General features: G+C 36.7%; 1 protein-coding gene across 1 annotated transcript in view; it reads right to left on the reverse strand.

Moving 5' to 3' along the window:
* Positions 1-16,014, reverse strand: part of LOC5579861 (scavenger receptor class B member 1) — a 214,426-nt gene that overhangs the window by 119,076 nt on the left and 79,336 nt on the right. The gene's annotated exons all lie outside the window — the stretch shown is intronic.

Genomic DNA, 16,014 nt, shown 5'->3' on the forward strand with positions numbered 1-16,014 from the left:
GTTCACTCCGGTGACCCTCAATATTAAGAGTCAAGTTCAGTCATTATACTCATCATCGAACACCGTCATACTTGGCGTCAAGCTTCATTCTCAAACAGGAGGATTCAACCGATTCCGGTAAGGTCGATTGCTTCTCTTAATTACGCATTAGACATGCCGCCATCCATACAGCAATGACCATCAGCTGATCGCCTGGTGGTGCTCATTACGTCCATAAATCACAACTCATCATCCGATCGAAAGCGCAGCTCTTTGCAACAATAACGCAAAGACGATCATCATTGATGGCGGCAGAATTTCGTACTCTTTCATCGAACCTCTCTGACCGAACAAATTCCGCTGGCAGGTACGGAAAACCCATGGCCCTGTTAGCTAGCAGAGCCACTCTAGAACTAGAAGTCAACGCCACACTGTGGGGCAGAAACCTACTTTGGTTGGCCAAAATCTTGAGCTCTCTGTGGATGCGGCCTAGAGGTTTGATGTCTTCGGCAAATCATCTTGGGTGAATACGAGTTTTAGTTGAAAAGTATTGAATTGGATCCAGATTACCTACAACCTGTTCAGATCAGTATGTTAGTTATTTGATAGTTTGATAGAAGCGTCCTAGCAAGAAACTTTATTATGCAAAGTTGTTCATTGGAATGCTTCTCAGCGCTAGAGGTTTTGGCCAACCAAAGCATACTTCTTCCACATAGTGCACCAGCAAGACGTTCTCCCCGTCCTCCACCTGTCTTCCGCCGCCGAAGGCATACAATTAAACGCAAATAAAATTACACATATTTATTAAATATACCTTGGATCGATTGACCGCTGTGTTAGATTAGCCACAACAAAGCCAACAGACAACTTCAAAAGCCCATAGGCCACCACCAATAGCACCAATAGCCACCTCGCCCCAGAACTCGATCCGCTTCATTCTGTTTTTCCACCTGCCAACGAGCGATTTCCTTCCTACACTTTTTCATCGAAAAAAAATGCACAGCACCTCACTTCACACACAGTTGGCTCGCATCGCACCTAGACGCTTTTAATGGCTCAATTCTTCGGGTCCAGTAAATCCAAGCTTGCAGTCTTCGTCGACGAGCATTTGCCTTTGCACTACAGGCGGCGAGCATTCGCCTTCAATCAACTCTTCACACATTAAATAGAGGCCCCCCTCATTCATAGTAGCGCACAAAGAACGATTACCACCTGATCTTGGCGCGTCGGATACGGAACGGACTCGGATTAGATGCGATTAGGAGAGACGCCATGCCAACTACCGCTTGTCATCTGATCGCGACGTTCTCGTACACACGGTCGGTGCTGGTCTGGTCACACTTGACTTTCGATCCGCTATCGAGCTGAATGGAGATCGACGAATGCCCGTAGAAGGGTGGTTTCACTGATTCTTTGAATTTTTTGTCTGTCCGGCGGGTTTGAACGGTGTTGATCGACTGTGACCGGAGTGCAGCATAAGTGATTTCTCGAGAGAGCGGAAGGATGGTATTCATGTGTCTAACGCGATGGGCATTGTAGATTGCGATTGCGAAATACTTCCTAACATAACAGAATGTACGCTTATATTTATGCGAATTTTGAAGTTTTTCGCTCAAGTATGTTCAAACGATGTTGATTAAAATCATTTTGTCAAAGTTGAAAACTTTGAGAGAAATTCAGCAGTGCACACGACCATTACAGTTTGTATCAGTGTTTTTCACTCAATTGTTTATGGACCACCAAGAAATGCTAAATCATTGCAAAATGGCATGGGTTACATTTATTGAAAATTAGATTTTCGGAACAAAAATTGCTTCAAAAGTTTTTGCTGTGTAGCTGAACTCAAAACAAACACAGACGGATTCCATTTATGACACACCCCTACTTTAAATACTGCTAAAAATGCTCTGTCTTTCTTCAGAAAAATCTATCATCAATTGCTGCGAAGATGCCAACGTTCTTCTGATATTTCAGTAAATATTTAAGGTGAAGATGAATCGAAGCCAAACTTTGAATTTTCAAGAGCACAAATCTAGAGAACAAAACATCCGTTTAAGCTGTAAACATAATCGATTGGTCACTAGCTGGTGGTACATTTCTAACGGGTATTCGGTTTTTCAGATTAGTGCTCTTGTAAATTTGAAGTTTGGCTTCGATTCACCTTCACCTTAACAAATAAATTTCCCTGGAAATCTTGTCGAAATTTCATTGAAATACCTCCTGGATTTTCTACAAAAGTTCCATTAGTATACATTTTTCATGAATTTCAATTTAGTTTGGAAAACCCTCCTGATAACTTTCCCCTTAGATTCTGCTAGATACATTTTTACCAATCTTATCACATGCTCTGTCTGATTCTGCAGACAACGAAACACATTTATATCAGGTTTCCTCACGCTCGAGTTTAGTATTTGAACCATTTTATCAGTTCTTAAATTAAAATCGCTCTTGTAATTATTTATTTTACATGGCCTGCAGTTACAAATTAGAAAGATAAACCGTTCAAAGCATCATTGAAGATACTTGAATAAAAAAGTTTGTGAAATATCACTCATACCTATAACTACGACATTATGTCCTACGGAAATCTTTTTCGAAAGGAGCGAATGAATTATATTTTTTATCCAATTGCTATAAAATAAAATCGTTAGAAATGGATTCCGATTTTGGCACGGTTCTGTTTTTAGTTACTGTCCGGTTTTTAGTTGCCAGAACGGAATCCCACTGCACTATGCAATTTTCACCCCCAACAAAAAAAAAAAAAAAAATAGCCACTACTTTTGTATGACATTCATAATACAGTGCACAGTGGTCCAGAAATCAGTTTTACTCGGAAAATTTTAATATGCATTCTGAGCTTCAGGATGAAACATTAGACGAAAACGGTTTTCCACAAAGTCGTTTGCATTAGTAAGGCCCTTTGTTTGGTGTTATTTAAAATAAGGGTGGTCCACATTTTCATAGAAATGATATAAATTTATATCATTTCTATGAAAATGATTTATTTCTTATTTGTATGAATTATAATATACATGCTGCAGAAAAGTGGTTGACTATTAAATTTCAAGCATTTTTCTCCAAAAAAGTTTTTTGCAGCTCTTTAATTGACCAATTTAAAGCTTTTATCTTATGGTAGCATAGGGTGGTCCAACGAAAACTGGTTTTCTGATTCCAGCGTTTTCAATTCTTATGTCTCATAAATCAAAATCTATGGAACACTTTTAACCCGTATAGGCCTGAGTGAAAGCGAAAATACTAAAATCCTTACCGCTCAGCGAATTCTTAATGGATTCAAATGATTTTTTGTCAGTATACTGGCACACATATCTAGTTTCTAGAAGTGGATAGAAGAACGCGACAATATTCATGTGTTCGGAGTTATTCCGGTGGATCACTGGGTCAGGTCGGGTGAGAAGGGTACTGTGCGTTTGTGCCCCTGGAGGTAGGCAAATTTCAAGTCACCGATAATGTCTGAAATAGGTTATAATGTGGCTACTACATGAGGTAATTTTAAAAAAAATTACATCAGTGTAAACCTTTTGAGAAAAGATTTAATTGGATAACTATGAGTTTTGCATTTGATCAATCCTACAAATGGCCATTTTCGGGTCCCGAGACGCCTCAAACTTACGATAAAGTTGCCAATTTGTATCTGAACATCTGTGTCAAGCTTATGAGAGGGCATTTCAGTGCACAATTATGTTTGATTTCTAATTTTCGAGAATTGAAACGGTTTAGCATCCAACAAATCTATGGCTGGTTCTTCCGGGCATTACGTCCGAATGATCACATCCGGTATATTTTAAACGGTGCAAAACTGCCCATTTATAATGTTTAATATCAGATCCAAATGATTTATGCAAATTGAAATGATTATCGTTGCAAATAAATAATGGTGATTTGGCGTGTCCCAAAAAATAGCCCTTGTTCATCCGACTTGACCCAGTGACCCACCGGAATAACTCCGTCCACATGAATATTTCCGAGTTCCTCTGGCTACTTCTAGAAACTAGATATGTGGGCCAGTATACTGCCAAAAAATCATTTGAATCCGTTAAGAATTCGTTGAACGGTGAGGGTTTCAGTATTTTTGCTTTCACTCAGGCCTATACGGGTTAAAGCATTAAAAAAAATGCAAGAATGCATAATTTGGCGAGCGAAGGTACTCGCTATAGTTTTCCTTCCAATAATAATTTTGTATTTTTCGTAAAAAACACGCCTGTTTCGATTGTGAATATCTCTGATTCTGACAAACATAAAAAAATATATTTTGACAGCACTCAAAAGACAAAAAATGTATATTATATAAAAAAATTACAGATGTGTTATTTATGTCTAATAAAATGCCTTGTGAGATTTTTATCATATAAAATTTTTTAATAACTTTGGAGCTGAAATAGATATCAACATTCTATCCAGCTTTTTACGCTAGCATGCCATAATTTTTAAATCACCCCTTATTGACATTTCTTGCATGCACTAGAATTTTTATAGCTAGATCAAAGTATGCTTTGGGCATATGCAATTTGTTTTATTGACATAGAACGTCAAAAATTTTCATTATTGTTACTAGGATATGGAAATCAAAAGTGTTTTTAAGTTTTCTATTTTATATCAACTGTTTTCTTTTCCAGATTAATGAAGAACAATCAAGGACAACGAGCCTGTTCAAATGCCAAAATGCCACGGAACTTTATAATGTAATCATTTTGGAGTACCTTCTAATCCAGAACAAGACATTGCTTTGGTCAAGGCCATAATTATTCCTTACAATCTTATTTTGGCTTTGAGCTTGTGTTTTTTTTTCAAACCGAATACGTTGAATTCATGTATTTAATAGGAATCAATTCTAAATTTTCCACAACATCTTCCCGCAACGCATTTTTAATATTCCCCCACCTACAAAATATATATTAACTTTAAACATGGAAGAAGTGTGCGTACAAGCTGTGGGACAAGTTAGAAATGGATGTGTAAACCACATAGCATTGCAATATATGGAGCTTTTCAAAAGCCTAACAGACTTGTCGCTTTGTCGAATATATATTTTTGGTCGTCATTATTCCATTCAGATCAATTTTCTTCGCTAAATTCCGAATTTTTTTTGCTTAATTTTGCCTTTCTGATCATTAGCATCGATTTACTGAATTAAAACAGTTCAGTTGCATGGACTTGGTGTGTGGATTCATATGATTCTGATGAATGTTTAATTTTTGGTTCTATGGCATGGTTATTGTATCGTCCATTGTTCTGTCTTCAAGCTCGAGAAGTTCCAAGTTTTTCAGATGCCTAAAATAGTGTAAAAGAAATAAGTTTATGAAAGCGATAAATATTTTAGAATTGATTTCCGAACTTGATGATGCCCAGCTGCAAAACAAATAGTGAAAAGTTTTGAAACTCCAATAAAAAATTTCAAATAACAGCTTTTTTTTTTTTTTTTTTTTTGTTGGGATTTGAACCACTGCGACCATTAATTGATCTATTGTGGTATACCCCTGTTTACTATCGCAACGTGCTCAGTACGGAGAGTTACCATTCAGGATAACTGCCGTTATCTGATGATGCGAGTTATCCCAATCCGGAATGACCTTTAAAATAAATTTTACTACTAGATTAGGGTTCTGTAACCAAATTTCAGAAGGATTTAGAATGCCCTTGTTGAAATATTTTTTCCTACTTGCAAATAATGCTGGACAGTCACAAAGCAGATGTTGAGAGGTCTCTTTTTCACAGCCACAAAACCGACAGACATCAATTTGACTTCGACTTATCTTTTTCAAATGATATCTTGCCGGACAGTGTCCCGTAAGCAGCCCAATAAATATTCTTAGTGATTTTTTATTTAAATTCAAGATTTTTTCCGTTATTTGTTTGTTTGGAGTTATGAAGAGTTTGGATTGCCTTAAATTTTTTATAGCTTTCCAATTAAACTGAATCATATTGTCCTTCCATTGTTTTAATTCCAATTGTGTTACACATTTAGATATTCCACAGAAAGGTTCTGGTCCTACATACTGAGAACTTGCGCCTTGTCTGGCAAGTAAATCGGCTTTCTCGTTTCCTTCAATCCCACAATGGCCTGGCACCCAGTACAGATGGACCTGGTTTTTCATAGCCAATTGCTTAAGAATTGTTATACATTCCCAAACCAATTTTGATTGGCATGTGAAACATTTTAATGCATTCAGAGCCGCCTGACTATCTGAAAATATGCAAATCCTTGCATGTCTGTAGTTTCTTTTCAAACATATATATGCACATTCTAAGATGGCGTATACTTCTGCAAAGAAGACGGTTGTCCATCTTCCCATAGGTATTGAAACATGAATCCCCGGGCCTATAATACCAGCTCCGGCGCTATCATTCATTTTGGAACCATCTGTGTAAAAAATAATCGATCCTGGTGAAATAATAGGCCCTCCTGATTCCCATATTTGGCGATTCGTATTAATCACTTCATATGGTTTATCTAGGTTCAGGATTTTTTCCATCCAGTCTTCGATCATCTGTACTGTTTTATCAATACGAAAATCTTTCAGTATACTAAGATGCCCAGAAAGATTGCCTTCTAGAAAAATGGTAGTTCTTCGCAGCCTTAGCGCACTCCTTTCAGCTTCCATTTGCACGTATTGATGTAATGGAAGCTTATAAAGAACTGCCTCTAAGGCTTTTAATGGTGTACTGTGCATTGCTCCTGTTATAGCCATACAGACCAAACGTTGAAATTTCGCTAACTTTTGTTGGGATGTAATTTGATTTGTTTTAGGCCACCAAACAAATGAGGCATAAACAATTCTGGGTCTTACAATAACCGTGTAAATCCAATGAATCATTTTAGGTTTGAGTCCCCATTTTTTACCAAATGTTTTCTTACTCACCCAGAGAGCATTCGTGGCTTTACTTATGACCTGCTCTAAGTGTAAGCTCCAGTTTAGTTTATCATCTAGAATGACCCCTAGATACTTTACACTGGATGAATATTGTAAAATTGATCCATTAATTATCAAGCTTTTGAGTGTAATTTTCCTTTTACGAGTAAATGGAACTAAAACTGTTTTTGATGGGTTTATATTTAGCCCTTCGTTTTGGCACCACTCAATAGTGCAGTTTAGTGCAGATTGCATTCTATCTGTGATGATATTATCAAACTTTCCACGTACTATTATGGCTATATCATCAGCAAATCCTATAACTTCGAAGCCTCTTTCTACTAGTTTATTGAGAATGTCATCAACAACAAGGGACCATAATAAAGGCGACAATACACCTCCTTGAGGACAACCCTTAGTAGTCCTTATCGTTATCGATGATTCCCCCAATTCGGAAGACACTTCTCTACTTTTCAGCATTTTCATTATCCAAACTCTAACGCTGGGGTCAAAGTTTCTTTTATCCATTGATTTTTTTATAGATTTGTAAGTCGTATTATCAAAAGCACCTTCCACATCAAGAAATGCAACGAGAGCAATTTCTTTTTTTGTCAAGAGTACTTTCTATTTTTGTAACTAAATTGTGTAAAGCTGTGACAGTAGATTTATATGGTTGATAAGCAAATTGAAACCTATTAAGAGGAATTGTGCGCAAATATTCTGATTTAATATATTCATCTATAATCTTTTCCATGATTTTAAGCATGGTAGATGTAAGACTTATCGGTCTAAAAGATTTTGGATTTGTTTTGTCCTTTTTTCCGGCCTTAGGAATAAAGACAACACGAACTTGAGTCCATATCTTTGGTATGTGACCAAACGTTAGACTAGCTTTGAAAATATTTGTTAGATAATCAATCAGTGCTTCTCCACCCTTCTGTAGAAGTGCAGGAAAAATTCCGTCCTTCCCAGGCGATTTGAACGGTTCAAAGGAGTTTATTGCCCATTCAACTTTAGATCGCGTGAAGATGGTATTAGGTATGGATGAATTTCTTATAGTCCCGGTTGGCCTACAACTCTCATCAATTTGAGCACCCCGTTCATCTTCACTTGACGCTAAATATGATCCTGGGAAATGCGTCTCCATCATTATTTTAAGAGTTTCCTGTGTATCAACAGTGAATTTACCGTTTGTTTTCCGTACAGTTCCCAAACCATTTGAATGGTCTTTAGAAAGCACTTTTTGCAGTTTCGCTACATCTGGAGTTTTCTCCATGTTTTCACAATAAGACCTCCAGGTTCGCCTTTTTGATTTTCGTATTTCTTTATTGTACATCGTAAGGACCTTCTTGTATTGATCCCATTGCCCAGAAACTTTCGCATGGTTAAAAAGTTGCCGAGATTTTTTCCTTAAATTGTTTAAGGTTTTATTCCACCAAGGAACATCCCTGCTTGTTAGTTCTTCTTTGACTGGACAGCTTGCATCATATGCCTGTAATATTTTTCCAGTTATATTTTCTGCAATTCTGTCCAGTTGTTCTGTAGATTCGATTACGTTATCCGAGGTTATATTTTCAAATTGCACTTTTGACGCATATCGCTCCCAGTTGGTATTCCTAGGATTCTTGAAAGCTATTTTGATTAATGCACCAGCAATGTACTCAAAAACAATGTGTTTATGGTCAGATAATGATTCGTAATCTGAAACATGCCAGTTTTTTATGTTTGTTGAAAGTATAGGACTACACATTGTTAAGTCCAATACTTCTTGTCTAACTTTTGTTACAAATGTCGGTTGATCTCCTTTATTACATAAATCCATATTATTTGAAGATATGTATTCAAAAAGGTCTTCACCTCTTTTGTTAATGTTGGTGCTTCCCCATATTGTGTGATGGGAATTCGCATCGCATCCGATTATGAAGTATTTATTGTGCATTTTACAGTAATTTACGAAATCTGCCAGTTCGGGTGGAGGTACTGTATCCCCATCTCCAGGGAAATAAGCAGAAGCTATATAGGCTTCTGTTTTCCCCCGGGATGTAGGAATCTCCAACCGAATCACAACTATATCTTTGGTAATGAATTGTGTTATAGGTACGAATTTGATTCCCCCTTTTATTAAAATTGCTGTTCGCGGTTTTGAACTATTTTCGTCATAAATTAGTTTTCCTATCAGACTATTGATTCCAAGAACTCGGCTTTTATGAGCCCAGGGCTCTTGTATCAATGCCACGCTAAAGTTTTCTTTCTTGAATCTTTGACAAAGGACTCCGGTTGCTCCTTTGGCATGGTGAAGGTTTATTTGAATAAATTTGATGTTATTCATTTTGTTTTTACTTTTATTAGATATATTCAATTTTAAAAAACGTCTATGGTCTTTTAATGATCCAGAGGGTTTTGTTTCTTTTTAGATTTTGCTGAATTCCGGTCCTTTGATAGCCCAGAACAATTCCGTTCCTTCGAAAGCTCAGACACATTCCGGTCCTTTGGCGGCCCAGAAATAGTCCGATCTTTCGAAGGTCCAGATATATTCCGGTCCTTTTTTGCCCCAGAGAAGTTCCGATCCCTTGAAGGCTCAGAGACGTCATGGTACTTTGAAGTCCCAGGACAGTTCTGGTTCTTTGGTGGCCCAGTTTCATTTTTATCCGTCGCTAGCCCAGGAGTATTCCGGTCCTTTGAACCCTCTGAGGAATTTGGGTCCGTATGTGTTCTGGAGTACTGCTGGTCTTTTGAATGCCCAGAGCACTTCCCAGTCACTGGATGCCCAAAATAACTCGAGGATTTCGAGGTCCCTGGATGGTTCTGGGCTTCTGGGATCCCTTGAGGAATTTGATCCTTAGGAAGTCCAGTATTTTGATTGGTCTGTTGATGGTATTTAGAGGACTTTAACTCCGGCAACTTGCCGTCTGTCGCGCATGTCGCCGGGACATGAAGATTCCCAGAACATACGCTACTTACCAGCTCTTGCCCTTTGGGATCGTCACTCGATTTAGCCATTCCATCTGAACCAGATTTGTACATACCTTTTTTTCGCAGAGTTGTTTGCCCGAACTTGTAGTTGATGAGGAAATTACATGCTTTGAAATGCTGCATGGATGCCTCATAACAGCTTGCTTGGATCATACTATAAAATGTCAAAGTCGAATCACCCCCATCAGTTTTATAGCTAGCGTAAAAAGCTGGATTTGTATGAAAATTTGTGCACCCTTGAGTTCTTACAGTTATTGAATTCCATTGTTTCTTTTGAATGTCGTCAAAAGATATTTTTTCATGTTTGCCCTAATTAGAGATAGCCACAATAAAAGTAGACGTGTTTCACAAAAAAAAAACAACAGTAACAATAACTCGCTCTCCAAATTACGCGTGTTGTTAATGCTCTGTGTGTCATAGATTACTTTGATGAGATATTAGAGTAGAAAACGGTGGAGCAATGAAACCCATTTTCTTTGGACCACCCTATGTCACCATAGGTTAAAGCCTTTGAAACGGTAAATTTAAGAGCTACAAAAAACTTTTTTTGGCAAAGTTGCTTGAAATTGAATGGTCTAAAACTTTTCTGAAGCATGTATATTATAATTTCTACAAATAAGAAAGTTAGTTATGCCATTTCTATGAAAATGTGGACCACCCTCATTTTTGATAGCACCAAACAAAGGGCTTTGCTAACAAAAACATCTTTGTAGAAGAACGAAGACCGTAAAAATGCATCTCTCCGCGTAAAACTGATTTCCGGACCACTGTGCACTGTATTATGAATGTCATACAAAGGTTGTGGCTATATTTTGCTTGTTGTGGGTGAAAATTGCAGTTTTCAATCCAACTTTCATCACTTGGAGCTCCCCTTTAAGCGTTACGTTATTTGTGGACTACGCCTAAGAGAAATTTTAACCTACAAATGTTTCGAACTTTTGATTTATCGGTGGGAAAAAAGTTCACAATGTTGTGAGAGATATATAAAATCCAGATATTGTAGGGGAACTGTGGGTAAAATGAACAGGGGGGGGTAAAATGAACAGGTTAGTGTTTTACGGTAATTATGCTATAATTTTAAGCAAAACATAGCAACATCCTTAATCCTCAGACAAAGAAGCTATTTCGACAACTCTAGCGCAATCTTGAACTGTAAAGAGTTGTAAAAGTAAGCAAAAACAAAGTACGCCTCTCCGTTTTCTCATAAGATGTAAATTATTACTTGTGGAATTTAAGGTTTTTATGACTAAAATCCTTAAAAAATCTTTCGAACTGCGTAGCACATCACATCTTTAAAGTATTAATGATAAGCAGACGAAAATAGGAAGCATTTTAATCTTCTAAGTTCTTAAAACAAATGATTTGAATATGTTGATTCTTTGGGGGCAAAATGAATCACTCAAGATGGGGGTAATATGAACACCATGACAGGACGAATACTACCGGATTTTATATCAGATGCCGAAAGTTATCCGGAGGAAATACAAAGACAGTAATGGACAGCCATCCAAATGGTCGCGGCCAAACGTTCCATCGATTCCGGAATATCTGTGCAATATGCATTGATCATGTACCAGATGCCGAGAATCATGCCGCAACCCGTTCAATTAGAATGGTGTTTATTTTACCCCCACTACATGTTCATTTTACCCCCAGCATGTATTCATTTTACCCCCAGTATATGTTCATATTACCCCCACTGTATGTTCATTTTACCCCCAAGTATATGTTCATATTACCCCCATTACATGTTCATTTTACCCACATGTTTGGAGCATTGACTCTGTGGAAAGCAATTTTCAAAATTATAATAATGTTGATAAAACTCTGTTTCCATCACAATATTTCAACTTGTTACATTTCATAAACATCCTTCTTCAATTCTGTGCAATTGAAAAAGAATCTGACAGCTTTATAAGCAAGAAAACATGAAAAATGCTTAGGGTGTTCATTTTACCCCAATTTCCCCTACCGATGTTGCCAATAAAAATATTCCTGTATTTCTAAAAATTTGCTTATTAAACCAGGGATTCCTTTTTCTACATATCTACATGCTCCACTCTCTCTTTATTTTTTCACCTGATAATCGAGGAATTTTAAAAGTTACTTACCTCTGTGGGTTTCACAATGTGTAATATGGGTTTCACTAAAATACTTCAGAAGATCTTTCATAAATTTTCTCAAAAATATGGTCTTGAGTTTCTTCAATTCATCCAATTTCGCTGGATCTTTCAGTATTTACTTAAAAGTCATATTTAGGATTTTTCCAGGGATTACAGCAGGAATGCACTAGGTTCTTTCATGAATTCCTTAAGGAATTTATCAAAGAATTAAAGCTTCATCGAAAATTTATCTAGAGATACTATTAAAAATTGTACAAGAATATCCTTTGAATTCCCCCAGGAGTTACTCTAAGATTTCGTTTTGATTATTTGCAGAAGTTCGTTAAAAATTTCTCTAGTTTTTTTTGACTGGGATTTCTCTAGAAGCATTTTAAAGATTTCCAGGCAGCGCTTACTCTTATCAATGACACCTACATATATTCCCGTGCAAAAGTTTGGGTTCACCCCCTCAAAAACATACAAACGTGTTTTGTCCATATCTTTGTGATTACACGACTAATACATAGTAATTCTCTAAAGCGCATTCGAAAGACTATTGAGCTAATCTTATTTTGTAGGTATTAGGCGTACATTGTTTTTGTTTGTTTACTTAAAGTTGTGACATTTTTGATAAACAGTGCTTATTTTCTTAGCACTGGATCGACCAAAATCAATGCATCATTAGAACTAGAGTACCCTCACATGAATAGAACATCTCAGCAAAAAATACTGCGTTTGCGTCACACTGAAGCATAAATAACCTTTTGTGGGAAATTTCATGACAGTGAACGAAGCAGGCATTAGAAATAACCTGAGACGAGACTCGTTTAGACGGTTTTCTTCTTTTGCGATTGCTGAGTTTTTTCTTATTCCATTCAGTGTTTACATCAATCATGCGCAAGTCGTTCAAACTTGAACATGAACATCTCTGCAAAAAAAAAACTATTGAGCTTGCATCACACCGAAGCATAATCGACCTTTTGAATGAAATTTCATGCCAGCAAACCTAACAGACATTATGAATAACTAGTCTTATGTTTAGATTTATCAGCATCTCTACTCCGCTAACTGAAGTTTTTAACAATAGTTTATTTTAATGCAATACTTGTCACTTTTTCAGCCATAAAATTGACGGGCTGCATTTGACATTTCGTGACATTGAAATCTGGGCTGCATATGACATTGATAGGCAAAACTACTCATTTTAGTGGGCCGGATCCTTTGAACGGTTCAGTGGGCCAGCGCACTATGGTCCAGGAATCAGTTTTACGCGAAAAGATGCATTTTGAGCTTTAGAATGAAACATTAGACAAAAACGGTCTTCTACAAAGTTGTTTGTATTAGTTGAGCCCTTTGTTTGGTTTTATTGAAAATTAGGGTGGACCACATTTTCATAGAAATGATTAAACTAACTTTCTTATTTGTAGAAATCATATTATACATGCTTCAGCAAAGTTGTAGACCATTCAATTTCAAGCAACTTTGCCAAAAAAGTTTTTTTCTATCTCTTAAATTGACCGATTTAGAGCTTTTTTCCTATGGTGACATAGGGTGGTCCGAACAAAACTGGTTTTCTGGCTCTAGAGTTTTCAATTCAAGTTTCTCATCAAAGTAGTCTATGAAACACTTTTAGAGCTTTGAAAAATGCGTAGTTTGGTGAGTGAAGAAACTCGCTATCTCCTTCCGTTTAGGAGTTATTGTTGTTTTTCTCTCAAAAACATGCCTACTTTGATTGTGGATTTCTCGGATTGAGGCAAACATAAAAAATATCTTTTGACGGCATTCAAAAGACAAAATAAAACTGTATATTATATCAAAAAATTACAGATGTGTTATTTTTGTAACGCTAATAAAACGTCTTGAAAGTCAAACATTTTTTATCACAAAAACTTTTATAACTTTTGAACTAAAATAGATATTAACAATCTTTTTGCATAAAAATTTGCGTTTTGTTAAGTTCTAAAAGTCGTTCATAGACGACTTTGACGAGAAAATAATATTAAAAAAACTAGAGTTAAAAAACTTATTTTTGTTGGACCACCCTGCGATGATTAGGAAAAAATGCTCTAGATTGGTCAAATTTTGAGCTACAGAAAAACTTTTTTTGGCAAAGTTGATCAAAATTTCAAGTTCTACCGCTTTGCCTTAGAGCATATACCAGTATTTTTGCAAATAAAAGAGATGATTATATGATATGTGTGATATTGTGGACCACCCTAGTTTCAAATGACACAGTATGAAAGCTTACATTTTTAGAAACAATTTTGTAGAAGATCATTTTTGTCTAAAATTTTATTTTCATGCTCAAAATGCAAAATAATGAAGAAATACATACTATGAAAATCTTCAAAATAGTTTTAGAGCCCTATCTTTCTTATTTCAGATTTCTCGTCAAAGCGGTCTATGAACGACTTTAAGAACTTAACAAAACGCAAATTTTCATGCAAAAATATTGATGATATCTATTTTAGTTCAAAAGTTATTAAAGTTTTTCTGCTTAAAATCCTTTGTTTTTCAAGGCATTTTATTAGAGTTACAAAAATAACACATCTGTAATTTTTTGATATAATATACAATTTCATTTTGTCTTTTGAATGCCGTCAAAAGATATTTTTTATGCTTGCCCCAATCAGAGATATTCACAATCAAAGTAGGCATGTTTTTGAGAGAAAAACAACAATAACTCCTAAACGGAAGGAGATAGCGAGTTTCTTCACTCACCAAATTACGCATTTTTCAAAGCTCTAAAAGTGTTTCATAGACTACTTTGATGAGAAATTAGAATTGAGAACTCTAGAGCCAGAAAACCAGTTTTGTTCGGACCACCCTATGTCACTGCAGGAAAAAAGCTCTAAATCGGTAAATTTAAGAGATACAAAAAAACTTTTTTTGGCAAAGTTGCTTGAAATTGAATGGTCTATAACTTTGCTGAAGCATGTATAATATAATTTCTACAAATAAGAAAGTTAATTACACAATTTCTATGAAAATGTGGTCCACCCTAATTTTCAATAACACCAAACAAAGGGCTCAACACAAACAACTTTGTAGAACAACTTTGTAGAAGACCGTTTTTGTCTAATGTTTCATTCTAAAGCTCAAAATGCATCTTTCCGCGTAAAACTGATTCCTGGACCACTGTGCAGCGGTTCGCAAAGGCAGAGTGAACGGTTCACTCTCTGTTGCACGACATGCGTTGTACCTTTCGTATTTTTCGATATCTCATTCTTCCCAGAAACTCGAGATATACTCGGCTGATTTTCCCTACCCGAACCAAAATAAAGAAGCAAAATGTTCTTTGTCATTTCAGAGTTCATTTCACGGCGAAATCCCTTTTCTTTCGCTCTTGAAGAAAACTTGAAAGCAATGGTGCCAGAAGCTGTCAATTTTGACAGGTACTGGCACTGTTGTTTTGAGGATCCCCATAAAAGAGAATGAGAGCGATTTTCTGATGACGTCACCGTGCAATGGGCAAGTGGGCACTTTTTCTCTCTATCTTTCATCTCCCTGTATGCAAGTGGGCGGGGCAAATTAGTTGATTTAGGTCTGTATATGCTGAGCGCAAAAATGTCTGCAAAAGTGTGGAGCTGCAGCAAACTGAGTTTGCATGTGTGCCGTGGCGCGCAAAGCAAGGCACGTGTCAAGCGTTATAACGATACCGAGAAAACTCATTAACTCATTACGCGTGGTAAAGATGGATACATCATGGGTGAAATTATGCAAAAAATTCACGTGCTCTACTGGGATTTGAACCCAGGACTCTTGTATGCTAGACGAGCGTTTCACCAGATAAGCTACCGAGCTACTTGGTGACTCAAAAACTTAGAAGGCTACAAGTTTCGATCTCAAATCCCTACAGATTATGCAGAGTCCTGGGTTCAAATCCCAGCCGAGCGCGTGGTTTTTTTTCCATAATTTTACCCATAATGCATCCATCTTTACCACGCTCAATGAGTTAATTAATTTAATAACCATGCCGATTGGATTACCGAACAGCTCAATATAAGCGTCAAATTATATTAGAGTGTTACTGCCTCTCTGTAGTAGTCATGTCGTCACTTGAGTGAGAACGACACGTTGATAGCCTTCTT

Source organism: Aedes aegypti, chromosome 2 (genome assembly GCF_002204515.2).
Source record: "Aedes aegypti strain LVP_AGWG chromosome 2, AaegL5.0 Primary Assembly, whole genome shotgun sequence".
Taxonomy (NCBI): Eukaryota; Metazoa; Arthropoda; class Insecta; order Diptera; family Culicidae; genus Aedes; species Aedes aegypti.